The sequence below is a fragment of the Pyrus communis genome, chromosome 8 (genome assembly GCF_963583255.1).
Source record: "Pyrus communis chromosome 8, drPyrComm1.1, whole genome shotgun sequence".
NCBI classification, from domain to species: domain Eukaryota; kingdom Viridiplantae; phylum Streptophyta; class Magnoliopsida; order Rosales; family Rosaceae; genus Pyrus; species Pyrus communis.
The window spans coordinates 4,287,562-4,308,295 of record NC_084810.1 but is presented as its reverse complement, the minus strand read 5'-3'; the positions used below and the strand labels follow the sequence as shown (position 1 = coordinate 4,308,295).

The following is a 20,734-nucleotide window of genomic DNA, read 5'->3' as shown; positions in this document are numbered from 1 at the left end:
AGGATTGTGTGAAAAGGGGAAGGAAGGCGAATTTGAGATTTTCTGCCGCTGATAAAAAAAATGATATGATATTTGGAGGGTATATCAGATTGTGCCTCGTGGGCCCACCCCAAATTTGAAGGCCCTTGTTTTTCACTCCCGGGCCTGCAGGGTTAATAGTTATTTTTTTACGAACATTAATGAAAATGATTTGAAAACTTTGAGTTTTAACAATAATCATAAAATAAAGGGTAAAATAAATAGTACCAGGATTGATTTTTTAGTGTAAAAATATGATTTTTCGTTAAATTAAACAGTACATGAAGTTTTTCGTTAAAATTCCCTATTTTCTTAGAGGTATCTTCGTACACTCAAATTTCATTAACCACTTGTACACCGATACGTAAAAAAACATTTAGGTCGTTTTAAAAGGACTAAAGGAGGTTTCAAATTTTAAGAGGAATGTCATGCAATCAAATTTAAAAGTATGAAGAATTCTCAACTGACTTGTCAATTCTACGAGGATTGACATATGAATTTTCTGTTGCCAAAATTGACATATGAGAAAAGTGCTGCCAAATTTTTTTTTATAATTATCTTATTGGGTGAGTCTTACAAATATCATTTATAAATATATATATATATAGATTGGAAGAAGAGAAAATTTGACATTTGGCAAGTTAATTATTAAATTAACATTTGATATTTATCTTTTAACACATTAGAGATGCTTTTAGTGATTCTTAAAGAAAAAAATTATTTATTTGAATAGAGAAGTAGATGAGTTTGTGGTGACAAAACTTGGTTACCAAAAAAAAAAAAAAAAAAAAAACATCTTTTTGTTTCCTTACATCTCAAGCAATCAAAATCAAGATATATCTTTTTTTTTTTTTTTTTTTTTTTTCGAGAAGAAAATAACAATTACAAAGAAAAGACCTTGTAGCAAGAAGAGCTAGCAAAATCCCATAATGGATTTTTAGAATTACGCTTTTTTGGTGAAGCATTTAACTCCAAGATTGCATGGTAAGGGGCCTAGTGGTAATCTATGCCCAATTATACAAGAATAGAACATTTTTACCATAACGATGTGATATATGTTGTGGCCAATTTTCTAAAGGGTTAAGAGAGGGTGCGGCAAGTGAGGGCGTGGAGAGAAATTGTAGAATGCTTAGGATAGTGTGATTCTCTCTATGCCCGTCTTTTTATTAATTGTAATCTAAGAGGAAGGAGTGACTTGTCATCCAAGAAATTACAATTCTAATAGGAAAGACTTGTCCTCCAAGAAATTACAATTCTCTCTATGCATGTGCTCATTATTATAGTGATGGTGATTAGATTGAGTTTTAGATTACCCCTTATTATAGTGATTCATTACTATTATAATTGTAATTACTTGGAGGATAAGTTGTTTCTTCCTCTTAGATTACTATTAATAAAAAAAAGTAATGCTAGGAAGACTAAATTTGTAGACAAAATTTTGTAAACTAAATGACGTGAAAGTTGATGGTTAGATTATTACTTAAGCGTTGATAAACGCGCTCATTCATATGAGTGACACATCATTTAGTTTGCAATTTTTTTGTCTATAAATTTAATCTCCCTAGCATTACCCTTAATAAAAATATTGGCATGTGAGAATCACACAATCTTAAACATTCTACAATTTCTCTCCACGCTCTCACTTGCCGCATCCTCTCTCAACCCTTTAGAAAAATGGCCACAACATATATCACACCGTTATGGTAAAATGTTCTATTCTTGTATAATTGGCATAGATACACCAATTAAATGAATGGTTGGATCATGTGGAGTAAAAGATCCAACCGCCAAAAATAAAAGAAGAAGAAAGCAAACAAAAACAAGAAGAAGAAAGCCTAAACCACACCCCCGATTATGTATAAATAAAATCCAACAGCTTAGAAAATTTTGCCAACTTAAAACATGAAGCCTGTTTGAAATCCATGACCCGTTTTATGAAGAACCCGTTTGATTTTATACATATTTTTTTCCACAAATTCATAGCTCATTCAAATCCTCCCTAACTCTACCTTGTCATCTTGTGAGAGTGAGACAACGGCAAAGTGATGCAAAATTTAATAGTGTTGTGAGAACATTGTCCCAATTGGGTTAGAGTTGAGGAATCATTGCCATAATTTTTTTCAATGCACTATATATTACGTGCCAAAAAAACAAAGACTGCGATATATATTATACCGCTGGTGAAAATTACGCAACATACATATAACGTTTAGTAAACATACGAGAATAAAATCACTTCCAAGTCGAAATAGTTAGGAGAAGAGAGTAAGCAAAATAAGGCCGTTAAGGTCTGCCATGCATCCTGGCCACTCTATACTACACCGTGACCCTCCTCCATGCAAATTATACAGCGGCGGGGCTTTCTAACTAAATCTGCAACCAAACTAAAAAAAAAATTACTAGTTACTTCAATAAATTACACTAAAATTTTAGCAGCACATATCCAAAGATTCAGTCTTAACGTCCCAGAGCAAATTAAGAATTTTCAACGGTTTACTATAAGGTGTAAATTGTATATGTGAGTAATTAGTGGCGGTGTAAATCTACCATCCATTAAGCAAATTGGAATTTTCAACGGTTTATTATAAGGTGTAAATTGTATATGTGAGTAATTAGTGGTGGTGTAAATCTACCATCCATTAAGCAAATAAAATATACTAAGGCGGTTTTTTTTTTCCTTAAAAAAAGGGGACAACTGGTGACAAGCTATGATTATCCATCCATTCTGAGAATCGAGGAGACTCACATATGCATTTCAACCTCCTCTTGGCCTCGTAATTCACCATTTATCACTAGACCATCCGCTCGTGATTAGTAGGATTCGTTGATTCATTGGAGCAATTAGTGGTGATGCCAAATGCCTATTGTATTTAGGAGATATAATGGGTGGAATTTAAATTAAGGGAAGTGTATTCAATTGAGATTTTGAAGGATTTTAATTCTTTTAATGAATCTGTGAGTATTTAATTGAGATTTTAAGTGATTCTCTGAAATTCAATGTGTATTCAATCAGAATTTTAAGATAGTATATTAAAATCCTTAGAAATCTAGATGTATTTAATTAGGATTTTAAAGAAGTTTATAACATTCCAGGTGTATTCAATTAGAATTTGATTTTAAAAAAATTCAAAAAGTTGGGGAATTAGAGAGAATTGGAGAGATTCTGTAGTGTATTTTAAGTATCTACAAATCTTTACTCTCTGAGATTTCGAGGGATTGAACTCCATAAAAATCCATGAATTTATAAATCTATTAAAATCTCTTCAATTCCTAATTGAATACACAAAGGAACAAATTTTTTGTATGATTCCCCAAAAATCTCTGTCTCTCCCCTCCATAACATCATCTGTATTGAAATTGGAAAACCCTGTTAAATATTTAGTTAGGAGAGATAATTTGAATTTGGACGGGCATAATATAATTTAAAACTCCGTCCTTTTACCACCCGGAGCGAGAGATCATAATCGAATATTATTATTATTAAATAATAATACAAAAAAATTGAATAATTAAATGATATATCATAATCTTGTTGTAGTGATATTTAGAATAGAAATGTGATTGTGTAAATCCTAGTGTATATAGGGATATCTTTAAATATTCCTTTTAGTAGTTAATATACTATTAGAGTTGTAATCCTATTAGGGTAATGATTTAATCTATCATACTACAATAAATATAAATAAAGGTACAATAAGGTGATACAACATACACATCACAATTAAATCTCTCTCTTCTCTCTTGCCGCCGGCCTCTCTCCGTCTCTAGTCCTAAATATAGTTTAGTCAAATAGGCCTACAACATGTTATTAGCACATTCTTGCCAGAAGCTAAGGAACTGAAGGATCGTAGGAGGAGACTATCTTCTACAAAATTCAAAGGTTTTTATTTGTTTTTTGCCAATTAGGTACGCTTAAAATAAAGTAAGATATTTGAAACGTCCATGAAGCATGCAAACATTCCCCATGATGCACGAACCCCCTATATTTATATTTTCCTTCCGATATATATATATATATATATATATATATATATATTGTATATAATTCATATATTTGTCAATATATATATATATATATATATGTTTCATGTCTTACGCAATTATTTTGCTATGTGAAATTTGTGAGTCAAAGCATATAAATAAATTAGAAGCAATAACCATAGAGATGTCGAGAAAAAAAAAAACATTCAGGGAAATATACAGCACGGCTCACAACCGCACCGTTGTGGCACCACTGCTGACAACTGCAGCTGGCCTGCAACCCAGCCGCTTGGAGCAAACATGGAACGGCGTCGTTTGGCGCCTTGGACCACACGGCAGTAGCTCTTTAGGCTTTGTGGCTCACGTCAGACAACCCAAGCCCTAGGCCTGATAGGGTTACACGAGCCTGAAGCCCCCAACCCAATCTGAGAAGGCCTTTAGCTTTCTTGGCCCTTGTCCCGCGCGTCCCTGGCCCAACTCCAGCAGCCCAAAGCTGCTGGGCTTTTCTTGACCCATGATTAGGCCTGCCCGCAGCAGCCTATTACTTGCTGGGTTTCGCCTAACCTTCAGCCCACTCGCCCCCAGCTTTTTTTGCTAGGCTTGACCTGCCCCGACCCAAAAACCCGAAACCCAACCTCGGCTTGGCTTCCCCGCACCAACCTACAAACCAGCCTTGGGCTAGGCTTGCCGTGTGCCTGGTTTTTCGGCCTAAACAAGCAGCTTTTTCTCCTGGGCTCACCCAGATCACACGGCCTATAGGCTTGTAGCTGAGTTGCAGAGCCTGTCCTTGTGTAGATACCAACCCGCATTTGGCTGGGCTGCGTTATTTTTTCGACCCAATGCTAATTTTTGGCATCCCCGAGTTATAAATCATGCCCAATATTTTTCTGGGTACTTTGGTTTACGCTAATTAATTCTAATTTAATTATCACTTGGTTTATCTTATCACCAACTGAAGCTAATATGACCTGTCTGTCATTATTTTGCTTCCACAATCGACCCTATTTGATCTCAATCTATTGATTAATTAAAAGTAACCTGCATTCCATTAATCTGATAAGTAATCCAAAATTATTGACTTGAAGATCACTTTTGGACATTAACGATTCAATAATTTATTTTTATACTTTGAACCATTGACATCCTTTCGTAGTCTTGAAGCTCTCACACTTGACTTCCCGAAACAACTTAAATCCACTACACTTCAATCAACATATTGCATTCTGTGTTCTTGTAGGAACCTCTCCTTTATGAATTAATCGCTCATAAAACTAAATTGACCTGTAGTTTCATATTTAGTGCCTTTGAAACCCGAAGTTTTCATTCAAAACTAACCACATGAAACCTGCACCTTTCATGTTTAAATTAAACCAATACATGTCTATAGAACCTAAATGTTCTACGATGTATGTGTATGGATTACCATATGACTATGTTTTGTTGTACCCTTCGTTTTAGGGACATGTCGAACTTGAACAAGTTTGATTTCACTGCTCTGGAAGTATTCATGACGTGAAGCTCCATCTTACTGCAAAGAGTATTACAGCCACCATTGAGGCAGTTATTGATGCTAGCCCCATCGACGAAGCTCAAAAAGCTACTACAATGATCTTCATTCGAAGACACATCCATGATACATTGCAGTTCGAGTACCTCACTGAGGAGGACCTATACACCCTCTGGCCGACCGTTTCGATCACCAGAAAGATATTTACTTGCCTGAAGTAAGACATGACTGACAACATCTACGCTTATAAGACTTTATGTCCATGAATGAATACAACTCTGAAGTTTGTAGAATCTGATCTCTGCTTAAGTTCTATAAAATGGACTTAACAGATGCAGATCTCTTGGAGAAAACCTATTCGACATTCCATGCCACCAATATTGTCCTGTAGCAACAATATAGGGCACAAAAGTTCACTAAATTTTTCGATTTGATCTCTATTTTACTTCTAGCTAAAAAGCAGAACCAGCTTTTGATGAAAAATAATCAAGCTCAACCTACTGGCTTGAATACTACACCTAAAGCACATGCGACCAATTCTAACAGCCACAAACAACGAAAGAATTGTCGTGGTCGTGGTAATAGGTGGCAAGCCCACCCATAAGCCCAAGGTCAACATAGCCAATGCCCACCCAAGGGAGACAATTTGACCCAGAATGCCAATCCCTTGCCCTTAAGGCCCTAAACTTCGAGAATAAGGGAAAAGCTATCGTTCAATCGACTTCTACTGAAATGGATATATGCTATCACTGTGGATTAAAGGATCATTAGTCATGCATATGCAAAACAACCCCCCCCCCCCCCACACACACACACCTCTGCGAGGCCATTGCCAAGTATCATTCCCGTCGCAAGTCTAACTTTGCTTTTGTGGAACATCCCGAAGATGCTACTACATCCATGGAGATATCAGATTTTCAGGAGGCATCAGCTCCTATAGACGAATAAGTTTTATTCTTCTAGACATGTTTTTATGGTGTTTTTACCCCAAGTGGCCGAACCCACTAGGAATGGTTGTACCCCCTTTAATTTTTAGGTTTATGATTTAATTTTTGGACAATTTTTCTAAGTATTTGGAATAATTTTTTTGGTTTTGGTTTGTTTTGAATTATGGATAATTATTTTATGGATATTATTTCTCGAATTGATTAATTGAATGAATGGAATTATATTTATGTATGTGACCAATTCAATCAATTTATTTATAGGTATGTTTAGTAGGAAGTTAGTTGTCTGGCTGATAGTGCGCTACTATGCACACCATAATGCGTGAGCAATACTATTTTACTAACTTCGTACCTAAGAAAGCACATTTGATGGCTCTCTCAGGCTCTTCCAACCTGATTAAAAGATACAGTACGGCCTGTATCATGTAGTCTAATGGTACCGTGTTAACCATTAAAGAGGCCTTCTATTCTTTATGTTTCAGAACGTTACTGAATTTTAGAGACATTCGAGATAATCAATATCATATTGAAACCACTTAAGAGAATGGTTCTGAATTTCTTTGTATCACTTCTTACTAGTATGGCCAGAAGGATATTCACAATAAGTTGGAACGTCTCCTGAGTAGGTTGAACATCACAACCTTTCGTGGCATAGAAGCCCACCATGTGGCCGACCCTGTGCCTGAGTTACAAAGCACTTTGTTGTTTTGGCATGACTGTATGAGACATTCCAGAAGTGACATGATGTCTCGTATCCTCAAATCATCACATGGGCATTATTTACCTCCCCATGTTGGATTCTCGCCATGCAAAACTTGTTCTTTGAGGAAGTTGATTACTCAACCCTTAACTACAAAGATTATTCATAACCTTCCTAAGTTTCTTCAGAGGATTCAAAGGGATATTTGTGGGCCTATCCAACCAACATGCGAACCATTTAGATACTTTATGGTGTTGGTTGATGCATCGAAACGTTGGTCACATGTCTGCTTATTATCCACATGCAACGTTGCATTTGCGAAACTCCTAGCACAAATTATTTAGCTTAGGGATCACCACCCTGATTATCCGATGAAGTCGATTAGATTGGATAATGCTATAGAGTTTACGTCACAGACTTTTGACGACTATTGCAAGTTAGTTGGGATTGAAGTCAAACATCATGTACCCTATGTTCACACCCAGAACAGTCAGGCAAAAGTTTTCATAAAGCGCCTTCAATTGATAGCTCAAACTTTGGTTATGCGAACCAAAATGCCAATATCTGCCTAGGGCTATGCAATATTGCATAGAGTTATACTGGTCTGCCTGAGTCCCACTGCTACCCAACTTTATTCACCATTATATTTGGTTACTGGATACTAGTCTGACGTCTCTACAATTTATGTGTCAATAGCGTTGTCAGTACGTACCAAAATGAGTCCTCAGAAACAAATGGAAATATATGTCAGTTATGATTCACCATTAATTATTCGCTATTTAGAGTCATTGACATGAGATCTCTTTATTGCAAGTTTTACAGATTGCCACTTTAAAGAGATAATATTCCCATCGTTAGAGGAAGATAAGCATGTTAACGTTCCTGTATAACATCACGAATTATCGTGGTATGCTCCCACGTTCTTGTATAACGTCACGTTTGAAATTGAGGTGTGACAAATTATAGATCTTCAGAGCATTGCTCAAAGCATGTCAGATGCTTTTACTGATCTAGCTAAGGTGACAAGATCACATATACCCGCTGCAAACACACCTGCAAGGATAAACATACCTCGAGTACGCCGTAATACCGCCTAGGAAGGCCGAACCGTCCCCAAGGGTGGGGCGGCCGCACCTTCCACGCGACTCGATACATTGGCAGCTAGCCAATCATCTGCTCCGACCCTGAAGCATGGCAGACCCATTGGTTCAAAGGATTCACATCCTCGGAAGATGAAAACGACACAAACTAATGACCCTAGTATGAATTTGACCATCGCACACTCAACTGTTCCAACGCATGAGTTATTCTAGATTACGGTGATGTCTTTGATGAGATAATCCGACCTTCCTAGAATCAAGAGATTTTGGTCCACTACGCAGTATTATATGAGGTTTGGAATCGGAATAAGACGATCGTCGACGATGTATTTGCGTACACAGTAGCTATTGACATGATGCTTAACAATGACATTGAACCACGTTTCGTTGATGAATGTCGATGTAGAAGGGATTAGTTAAATTGGAAATAAGCAGTCCAGGTCAAACTCGATTCGCTTACGAAATGTAAGGTGTTTGGACCTATAGCTCCTACCCCACCACATGTGAAATCTGTAGGCTACAAGTGGGCTTTCATGAGAAGCGTAATGAAAATAATGAAATAGTGCGATACAAAGCACGACTCATAGCACAAGGCTGCTCTCAATGACCTGGAATTGATTAAAATGAGACGTATTCCCCCATAATGGACGTCATAACATTCCGCTACCTTATGAGTTTGGTAGTTTTCGAAAAATTGAATATGCAGCATATCTCTATCGGGACTTAGATACGGAAATCTACATGAAAGTTCCAAAAGAACTTTCATTGACTGGTTCAAATAGTTCTAGACCACAGAACAGTCTCTTTATTAGATTAAGGAGATCACTCTACGGATTGAAATAATCCAAGCGGATGTGGTATAATAGTCTGAGTGAATATTTGATAAGTTAGGGTTATGTGAACAACGAATTATGCCCATGCGTGTTCATAAAGAAGTCACATTCCAGATTTACGATCGTTGCAGTTTATGTCGACGACATAAACCTCATTGGAACTTCCACAGAGCTTAAGGAAATTACCGTTCACTTGAAATTAGAATTTGTGATGAAAGATCTTGGGAAAAATCGATATTGTCTCGGCCTAGAAATGGAGCATTGTTCGAATGAAATCCTAGTACATCAATTGAACTACACCTAAAAGGTGTTGTGGCGTTTTAATGAGGATAAAAGGAAGCCTTCGAGTACTCCTATGGTCGTTCGGACTCTAGATGCTAAACGATATCCTTTTCGTCCCAAGGAGGATGAATAAGAGATTTTGGAGCCTGAAGTTCCATACTTAAGTGCAATTGGGGCTTTATTGTACTTGGCTTAATGCATTAGACCGAACATTTCCTTCGCTGTTAATCTTTTGGCTAGATACAGCAATGCACTCACACGTAAACATTGGAATGGTATTAAAGACATTTTCCGCTACCTTAAGGGTACGATGGATTTGAACTTGTTCTACACCCACGAATCCTCGAAAGGAGCTACCGTCCTTCTTAATTCTCGGGTTGATTCCCACCTTGTTGGTTACGCATATGCTGGATATCTGTTTGACTCATATAGTGCACATTCTCAAACGAGCTATATCTTTACCGTTTGAGACATCACTATATCTTGGAGGTCTACTAAGCAAACGCTAGTTGCGACTTCTTCGAACCATGCTGAGATTCTCGCCATGTATGAAGCATCGCGTGAGTGTTTTTGGTTGAGAGCAGTCATGGAACATATTTGAAGCACTAGTCGTCTTACTACCGTCATTGACCTTTCTACGACGATGTTTTAAGACAATGCAGCATGCATCGAGCAGTTAAAGAAGTGATACATTAAGAGAGACAACACCAAGCACATAGCGCCGAAGTTCTTTTATTATCACCAGCAACAACACCATCAGAACATTGAAGTCAAGCAAATCCATTCCCAGGACAACCTGGCCGATCTCTTTACAAAGTCATTTCCCAAGTCTACTTTTCAGAACCTCGTCCAAGGAATCAGTATGCGTAAACTATCTGAGTTGAATTGCTTGTAGTTCTCTTATTTGGAAGTTCTGTCCAACTAAGGGGAAATATCCTGAAACATGCTCACTTGATCTTAATGTACTATTGTTCCTACAATTAAGAGCATTTTTCCTACTAGAGTTTTGCTACCTAACGAGGTTTTGATGAGGCACTCATCCTGGGATGATCATACCCTGTTGAGTTCACTACTTTTGTCATGTTTGAGTTTGTTTTAGACATTATGCATACTTCTCACTTTTCTCGTTAGTCTATAAGTTTTTACCTGCCTTAGGTTTTATCATAGCAAAATTTTGTGAGTTTTACTACCAATGCATACTTTCTTTATATTAGAGACTCATATTCGCCCGTTGTGCCGCCGGCTTCATCAATTGTTCAACCTCATCTGCTGAATGTTTTGTTTGAGTATTTACACATTCAAGGGGGAGTGTTGCAGTCATATATAGAATAGGAATGTGATTCTGTAAATCATAGTGTATTTAAAGATATCTTTGAATATTCCATCTGGTAGTTATTATCCTATTAGAGTTGTAATCCTATTAGGGTAATGATTAAACATATCCTACTACTATAAATAAAGACACAATTAAATCTCTCTTATCTCTCTTGACGTCGACCTCTCTCCCTTTTAGCCCTGAATACAGTTCAGTCAAATAGGCTAATATCATTATATTATTAAATAATATGAAATTGAAAGCAGTAAAGTTAATTTCCAACGTGAAACCGTTGATTTTCCCTGAAATGAATCTTGCACGCGGTAATTTAATTAACCAAAAAAGAAATTGTGACCCACCTACGCATCGAAGCCGTTGGATCTATTTAATTCATTTATTTTTAACATTCGAATTAATCTATCCATCAAATAATATGTCAGACTATAATAATTTTCTAAAATAATTGTTGTTAAAATGAATAAAAAGAGAGAAAACCATAAAAAAAACAGAAAGAAAGAAATAATTATCATAGAATAAAAATTAAAGAAAAAAGGAAAAAAGACCCCAGGTTGAGGTTTATCTCCCAGCGTGGCTTCCGTTCTTCTCTTCCCCTCCCTCCCATACGAACCTCCTTCCTAATTTCTTCAATCTCCCAAAACCCAAATAAATTCACCACCAAAACAATACTACTAATTAAATTGAAGATGAAAATTGATGTAGAAAAGAAATCAATTCGTGATACTAGTCTAAGTTAACCTGAGTCGTCAGAGCTGGCTCCAACGCCATTGGTTGCGGGATGATTGAGCTGTTGCGTTTGTTGTTATTGATGATGAAGATCGGGCTTCTTAATCTGAACTACATCTTCGTCCACATTATCGCACTTCGATATCGACGAATGAGACGCGATGGAATAGGAAGCGGCGAACTAGATGGGAAATTGCTCAAAACTGATTGTAGAGGAGTGGCGGCTGGGGTGGATAACTCGTCGAGGACTCGACATCCCACTTTGAGAAGTTGTTAAAGGGCAGCTTTTTAGGTGGAGAGGATGCGGCCCGACTAATTATCCCAAGTTTTTGGGGTGTTTTAATAGTCCGGTGTCAACCATATAAGATTTGGTGGACCGGATAATTAAGCAGGTGCTTATTTAGTACGTGCACCGAACAACTGCTTCAATATTATGAATCATATCCGGTATGTTATCCGGCATGCCAAACGAGACCTAAGAGTCTTAGTTTGTGTTCAGACAACTGCTTTATAAGCAGGAAAGCCAAAGTACATAGAAATTTCCCCTCAAGGCAAAAAAAAAACCATCTCATTTCTCTACCATCGTCGCTGTCACACTGCCTGCCTTGTGAGGATGGGCAGGGAGCAACCAACATACATGTCGTCATGTCACAAGTACACTGTCATCACGCCTGCTTGTTTGCAGATGTATGTTGTGAAATGAAATAAGCAAATCTAAAGCAGAATTCTTCGGAATTTTTCGGGTCTCCTTCATATTACCACATGCATCTATCTATATATCAAATCAATCGGCGCCATGCCTTTGGTCCGATCGATCTATGTCATACCATGCCTTTGGTCCGATCGATCTATGTCATACCATGCCTTCGGCCGCCAATCTCAAAGAAGGGATTTTGTTCGATTGCAAAGAGAGGTATCATTATACGCATTCAATCAAATCTGAGCTATCTATTTTTTTTTTCTTCTTCTCTTTAACAATTTGTAATTTGTTTTAATTAGATCTATTTATTGTAATTTATTTTAATTAATCCCAATCGGAAATCAGAAGGCTTGCTTTTGGACTTTTCTATGCTTGGAATTTTTTTCCATTCGGCCCAAATTACAACAAGCCCAGCCCATGTCTTGGTAATTTCTTTCCTAAACCCTAAACCTTTCACCCCCATTTCGTTTCCCTCACTACTCCTCCCTTGAAACCCATACATACCACTACCTGCCTGAGCTCAAGCTTAAGCGTCAATGTCTGCTAAGATCAATGCTTTAAATTTCTTCATATTCATTCTGCATTCTTCGTCATTGTTATTCTCTTACTTGTCATTGTCTTTTCTTTTGTTGGATCTTCGTTTTTCTTTTCTTTTATTCATCAATGTTTCTAAAAAAATTGGCATTCGGTTTTTGCAGCATTTAATTTCTAATGATGTTTCCTTGTACTGAATTTGTTGTTATTTTGTTAAATATTTATTTTTTTTCAATTCTGCAGACGATGATGATCAAAGCGGCACCTCAACAGTTGGTTTTGGTCAAGATAAAAAAATAAAGACTTGCTATATAAGTGAGACTTTACTTTTGTGTTTTTACTAAATGATTCTTCTTTTGATTTGCTATTAATTAATAATCTGTTTTATTGTGTTATGTTAGATTCCACTGTGTACACCAAATTTAGAATTGATGTTTACGTGACAATGTCTGGTGCCAAAAATGTCATGGAGAAATTATTTCGTGAATTAGCCACTTATCTTGAAAGTCAAAATGATCATGTTTCAGTAAGGGACCCTTGCTATAGCTGCTTCCGACAATCTAATAAGATATGGGAATGCCAAGGGTCAAACCCCATACGAAACCAATAGGTGGGAGTAGAGATACGGTCACAATGCCGCATTAATTTGTGGTTATGAAAATAAGTTAAGTTGTTTTAAATGTTTGTGTGCCTTCTTTCTAATAATCATTTCAACGGCTCATGTTGTTTTAGGTTCCAAAAATCTATGTCTCTCGATATTGCTATCGTGTCCCCTTAGATATCTCCCAGGATTATATTAATGATCAAATTCTTAAAGGTGTGACAGAAGAAGAAGCTTTGAAAGCACCAATCAAAGATCATCCACCTTACTTTGTGCTCGGATCATCATGTAAGGTGGTGGATGAGTTCATGTCCCAGAAATCTATTGGAATGTACTTTTTTTGCATTAATTAACACTTTGATTTATATGTTAAGTTATCAAAATTTTTGTGTTAATAAGATCATAATGTTTTATGTATGAAATTCATAATTTTACCTTTTACAGCTTTTTTATTATTAATTTTGTAGCCTCTATTTTGGAGTTTCGTTTTGCTTAAGTAGTGTAGCTTCTTGTTGTTATTCTCTTCTATCTTTTTGGTTGGTATACATGAATATCGTTTTTTCCAAACCAAAATCCGTGATGATTGAAGATTTTTTTCTTTCAAATGAATGACGTAACTGTTAAAGATGAAAGGACTCGATGCCTTGACTTTGGTAAAGCGGCAGTTTTTTTTGTTGGATTTGGAAGGATTGTAATAGATGGGCTTAAGTTCTGTAAAGGTATCTAAAAGATGGAAAATGTATTCTGTCGTTTGTTGTTTAGACATTTAAACTTCACTAGTGAGAGCAAAATAGTCAAAAGATTTCTGAAGTGTACATGCGTACTATTGAGGTTGTTATATATAGTTAGATAAGATTATATGTATTTCGTTTATGTTTTTTCAAAAATCAACTGTAGAAGCAAACTAAGGGTTTATTTCTTTGTATTTGGCAAGGTGGAGAGCTATTCTTATAGAATTTTATTGATGTGTAATTTTGTATATGCACATTAATTTGTAGTTAGATTTTGAAGGATTGTAGATGGTGTTCTGAAGTCCAGTAAAGGGATGTAGGAGGTAAAGTGTCATTAATTTGGAAGGATTGTAGATGGTGTTTTAAAGTCTAGTAAAGAGAAGTAGGAGGGAAAGTGTATATTTTCTTTCTAAATGAATGAACAATAAAAGTTAGAAAAAAAGGGTTTATTATCTTTGGCGCTTTTGTGTGCAGTCATAGAATTAGTTTTATGGGTGAATTTTTGTATCGTGAAGATATTTTCGATGGCATATCTATGGAACTAGCTAAGGCTGTGGTTGGAGCAATCAAATGTACATGGGGTGAAATCCACGGTAAGTTTTTTAGTAAACATTTTTATCTTCTTGGATTATTTTACCAACTTATATAATTTTGTTGCGACCGTCAGTTAGGGGAATCTGTATGGGTGGTCGTACCCTTGTCTTCGATTGCGACATCACTAAAGTGTATACCTCTTTTGTCAGTGTGCCTTCCCTTCTTGTTTTTGTCCCCATTCTCGCATATGAAGGGACAGGCCATGAGTCTATACAGTCCTTTTTAGTTTCTCCAAGTGTGGTGCTTTTTCGTAGGTTGGGATCTTTTTGGAATGCATTTGGTCACCTTTGAAGTTGGAGTTTCTTATACACATATCCGAATTATTCATGACAAGATCTTAAAGAATACAAAAGGTTGGGGCAAGTTGGGTTTGCCTGAAATGATGATTGGCAATATGGCTATGCAAGTTTGTAGTCCTAGACTGAATCCCAAGGATATCGGGTCGATTTTAGAACTTCGTTTTTTAGAGAGATTGAGAGAGTTGGAAAAAGTGGGCTGGTTACTCTTTTTGTTTGGACATCAGGAATATCTTGGTCTACTTGTACGGACATTTTTTTTTTTGGCATGGACAAGAATATCTTGGTCTACTTGTACGGACATTTTTTTTTTTTGGCATGGACAAAACCTTATATGTCCATGCCAAAAAAAAAAAATATGTCCATACAAACACACTAAAATATTCCTGATGTTTGAACAAAAAGACTAACAAGCCCACTTTTTCCAACTCTATCTCAATCTCTCTCAAAGATAAAGTTTTAAAATCGACCCGATATCTTTGAGATTCAATCTAGGACTTCAAACTTGCACAACCATATTGCCAATCATCACTTCATGCAAACCTAGTTTGCCCCAACCCTTTGCCTTCTTTAAGATCTTGTCATGAATAATTCAAATATGTGCATCAAAAACTCCAACTTCAAAGGTGACCACATGCATTCCAAAACCCCGAATAGATCCCAACCTAACAAAAACCACCACATTTGAAGAACCCAAAAAAGAATGTTAGACTCATGGCCTATCCCTTCATATGCGAGAATGAAGACAAAAACAAGAAGAGCAGGCACACTGCCAAAAGAGGTATACACTTTAGTGACGTCGCAATCGAAGACAAGGGTACGACCACCCATACAGATTCCCCTAACTAACGGTCACAACAAAATTATATAAGTTGGTAAAATAATCCAAGAAGATAAAAATGTTTACTAAAAAACTTACCGTGGATTTCACACCCCCCCTTGTACGTTAATAATGATTGCTCCAACCACAGCCTTAGCTAGTTAAATAGATAGGCCATCAAACATATCTCCACGATACAAAAGTCCAACCCTAAAACTAATTCTATGACTGCAAACAAAAGCACCAAAGATAATAAACCCTTTTTTTTTTTTAACTTTTATTGTTCATTCTTTAGAAAGAAAATATACACTTTCCCTCCTACATCCCTTTACTAGACTTCAAAACACCATCTACAATTCTTCCAAATCTAAACACAAATTAATGACACTTTCCCTCCTACATCCCTTTACTGGACTTCAGAACACCATCTACAATCCTTCAAAATCTGACCACAAATTAATGTGCGTATACAAAATTAATGCACTTAGTCCTTTCATCTTTAACGGAACTTCAGCCCATCTATTACAATCCTTCCAAATCCAACAACAAACTGAAAAAAACAACTGCCGCTTTACCAAAGTTAAGGCACTTAGTCCTTTCATCTTTAACGGTTACTTCATTCATTTGAAAGAAAAAAATCTTCAGTCACCACGGATTTTGGTTCGGAAAAAACGATATTCATGCAAACCAACCAAAAAGACAAAAGAGAATAACAACAGCAAGCTACACAACTTAAGCAAAATGAAACTCCAAAACAGAGGCTCCAAAATTAACAAAAAGCTGTAAAAAGTAAATAATATGAATTGCATACATAAAACATTATGATCTTATTAACACAAAACAACACAAAAATTTTGATAACTTAACATATAAATCAAAGGGTTAATTAACGCAAAAAGAAAAATACCTTCCACAAAAAGAGTAGATTTTTGGGACATGAACTTATCCACCACCTTACGTGATGACCCAAGCACAAAATAAGGTGGATGATCTTTGATTGGTGCTTTCAAAGCTTCTTCTTCTGTCACACCTTTAAGAATTTGATCATTAGTATACTCATGGGAGATATCTAAGGGGACACGATAGCAATATCGAGAGACATAGATTTTTTGGAACTTGAAACAACATGAGCCGTTGAAACGAGTATCAGAAAGAAGGCGCACGAAAATCAAAAGACGAACCTTTAAAACAACTTAATTTATCCTAACTTATTTTCATAATCACAAATAAATGCAGCACTGTGATCGTATCTCTGCTCCCACCTATTGGTTTCGTATTTTCATATCTTATAGGCTTTAGAGTTCTTATCTCCTGGGTCTGATCCAATTTGACCCTTCTTGGTATTCCCATATCTTATTAGATTGTCGGAAGCAGCTATAGCAAGGTCCTTTACAGAGACAGGATCATTTTGACTTTCACGATAAGTGGCTAATTCACAAAATAATTTCTACATGACATTTTTGGCACCAAACATTGTAGCATAAACATCAATTCTATATTTAGTGAATTTAGTGTACACAGCGGAATCTAACATAACACAATGAAACAGATTACTAATTAATAGCAAATGAAAAGAAGAATCATTCAGTAAAAAAACAAAAAAACAAAAAAAATAGAAGTAAAGTCTCACTTATACAGTAAGTCTTCATCTTTTTATCTTCACCAAAACCAACCATTGATATATATATATATATGTGTGTTATCCCCATGTGGGTTAGGCTATATGTCTTCATCAATCATGCACGAAACAAACTAAAAAGACCCTTTGGTCTGTTTAATAGAGCACATTTCTAGGAATGTCTGCGCAAGTTATTAAGTACGGGTCATGAATCTGACTACATATATACCATTAAACTCTTAAAAGCAAGTTTGAATCGTTAATGAAACATATAAAGTTAATGGAGAAGCTAGCTGCAGCAAATTGATGAAAGCACATATTTATGAACAAGTTACTGAAAATCGACAAATTACTAGTTACTAAATATCCATTTTCGAAAATAACACAAGGATAACAATATCTCCCCAAAACATCACCAGCAAAGGATTGATGCAACCAGAAACTGAAGACCAAGAGAACAACATATCTACTGCCTATAATGGGCTTTTCTTCTAATTCCCTTTAAAAAGTAAAAAGTTAATAGTTACTTGATATTGTTCCCTATTGCCTCTTTCTTTCTGATCTCATCAATTGACATATTACTGGTTACTCAATAAATTACACAAGATTTTTAAGAAACCAAATTCATTCTCAGAAGTACACCAGGATAGATAGTCTAGATGCCCATCAACTCCCAGAAACAGAAACACACAACAATTTTTATACCAATTTCCTCAAAGTATATACATCCTAAATACTATTTTCAAAGCAATGGTTAATAAGGTGTTATATTTGTGACAAAACAGCATTCCTGAATCTAAACATATATATACTCATACGAGCGAATTTGAATCGTTGATTAAAAAATATAAATTAACAGGGAAGCTAGCTATATTCAAGATCGACCCTGTTGAAAAATGACTAGATTCTTGATATATATGTTATCTCCCTATGTGGGGTAGGCACCATCAATCATGCACAAAACAAATTAAAAGACACTTTGGTCTCTTTTTTTTTTTTTTTTTTTTTTTGTAGAGATTATATAGAGCACATATCTAAGAATGTCTGCACAAGTTAATAAGTATGGGTCATGCCCGAAGGGAATCTAATTAGAAGCAAATTAAGAATGTTCAACAGCTTATAAGGCGTTAAGTTAGTGTGTCAAAACCGCATTCGTCCATCCTGAATCTGTCTATCTATATACCAGTCTTCACGGGTGCCAAAGCAAATTAAGAATCTGCAATCAGAAACTGAAGACCAAGAGAACAGCTATATCTACTGCCTGTAATGGGCTTTTGTTCTAATTCCCTTTGGAAAGGTACAAAGTTTCTAGTTACTTGAAATTGTTCCCAATTGCCTCTTCCTTTCTGGTTGCATCAATTGACAAATTACTAGATTTTTTTTTTTTTTTTTTAAGCAACTAAATTCATTCCCAGAAGAACTGCACAAGGATAGTCTAGACACCTATCAATTCCTAGAAACAGAAATACAACAATTATGAGCAAAAATTTGTTGGAAATTTTACTCGATTTTATACCAATTAAAAATATTCTCGCGACATCACATAGAATTTCATTCAATTACATAAACCAAAAGGTGAATAAACTCAATATAAAATAAGGACAAGTTTCGACATCAGAAATTCTGGTACCAAAATGAAAAAATAAAAGAAATTCGTCAAAACACAAAAAGCATACGTACCAGCAGGTTCATCTTCTGCCTCAACTAGTTGGCTGCGGTGATTGATCATCCAGCGCCATGGGATCTGTGTCTGTGTAAAATCGAGAAAGAGATTGTAAGTTAGGGTTTGTTGTAATGAACTTGTGGTGGTGGGAAACTGGGGATTGGGAATTGGGAGGTAGCATGCCTAAACATTTATTCTTCTACACCCAGTTTCTGGCACACAAAAAAAAACACAACAACCAAAATCATACATACATACCAGGTTCAGGTTTAGGTTACTCCTCCTTGGCATCTTCTGCCTCTCCAAGCCGTGGTTGTTTGGTAGGTCGCGGATCCTCATCGTCCCCGTCCGGACGGGTATTGGACACCGTCGCCATTGGATCTCTGTATGTGAAATCGAGAAAGAGATTGCAGGAATCGAATTGGGAAATAATTCGGAAATTTGGGATTTGGGAATTGGGAATTGGTGTATGAATGAGAATCAATGTAGGGTTTATATGGACCACAAAAAAAAAAAAGAAAAAAAAAAGAAAAAAAAAGAGGATGAGGTTCTGATAATGCCACGTGATTGGTTGAAAACCTTATCGAATTCTTGATTAAATTATTGTAAATAAATAGTGACACGTGACGTATTGGGATTGGTTGAAAATCTTATCGGAAATCTATCCACAAAATAGTACGTTCGAATAATGACACGTGGTATGACTAGATTGGTTGAAAATCTGATCGAAATCTTGGCTAAATTATTGTAAACCGATAGTGACACGCGGCGTGTTGGGATTGGTTGAAAATCTTATCAGACATTTATCCACAAAATAATACTTTCGGATAATGACACAGCATGATAAAATTGGTTAAAAATCATTTCCGAAATTAAAACTAATTTTTTTTAAATTATTTTATAAAAAATATAATAATAATATTTTAAATAGGCTAGGTGCCAGCGCATTTTGTAGGAGTGAAGATTGTTTGTGCCAATGCATTTTTTAGGGGTGGAGATGCATTTGGCCAATTATTGTTCATTGGGGTCTATCACTGTTCACTGAATGGATTAAATGGGCTCGGTACCAGCGCATTTTTTTAGAGGTGGAATTGCTCTAAACACGCGAGATATTCGAAATTTTCGAGGGCATTCGCCAATTAAATGAATCGTTGGATTATGTGGAGTAAAAGATCCAACAGCCAAAAATAAAGATTTGTGAATAGTTCACCCAGCGTTGGCTTAACCCAGGGTTGTGTGCTAGGTATGAGCGGAGAAAAATTGGAATTCAGAATCATTAGGCCATCTCCAACTGAAAGGGATATATTTAGCTTCCGTCTATATCGTTTTTTAATGAACAGTATCAGACCATATCTATATACAATCTCCAACTGAATGGGACTATTTTTTAGCCCCCTCAATAATTTATTATTTTAAGTTTGTTTTTTAATTTTATTGGTTAATTAAATTGAACTATCATATTAAAGTATAGTTTCCGGACATATTTTGAGGGCTATTTGTCGCTAAATGTTGTTTTAAGTTTCATGTTATAAAATATTTTAATTTTACTTGCATGTTAACAACTTAAACATTAAAATGAGGTAACATAGTATGAAAGGGTGAAGAGGATGTGAGAAATGTTGTAGAAATGACTTAGGTATTTATAGGGAAAAAATTAGAATTTTACAATTTTTTTTTTTAAATTTCGTTTTAAAAAAAAAAAACTACATGACATCAGCTAGCAGTACAACTGGGCCCAACTTTCGGGGCT

General features: G+C 35.9%; 1 long non-coding RNA gene across 1 annotated transcript; it reads right to left on the bottom strand.

Moving 5' to 3' along the window:
* Positions 1-18,808: 18,808 nt before the first annotated feature.
* LOC137742759 (uncharacterized) lies at positions 18,809-19,442 on the bottom strand. The gene is made up of 2 exons (XR_011069430.1): positions 19,243-19,442; positions 18,809-19,071 (listed from the first exon to the last, which is right to left on the bottom strand). It is a non-coding gene; the product is annotated as an uncharacterized lncRNA (long non-coding RNA).
* Between the last annotated feature and the right edge of the window lie 1,292 nt (positions 19,443-20,734).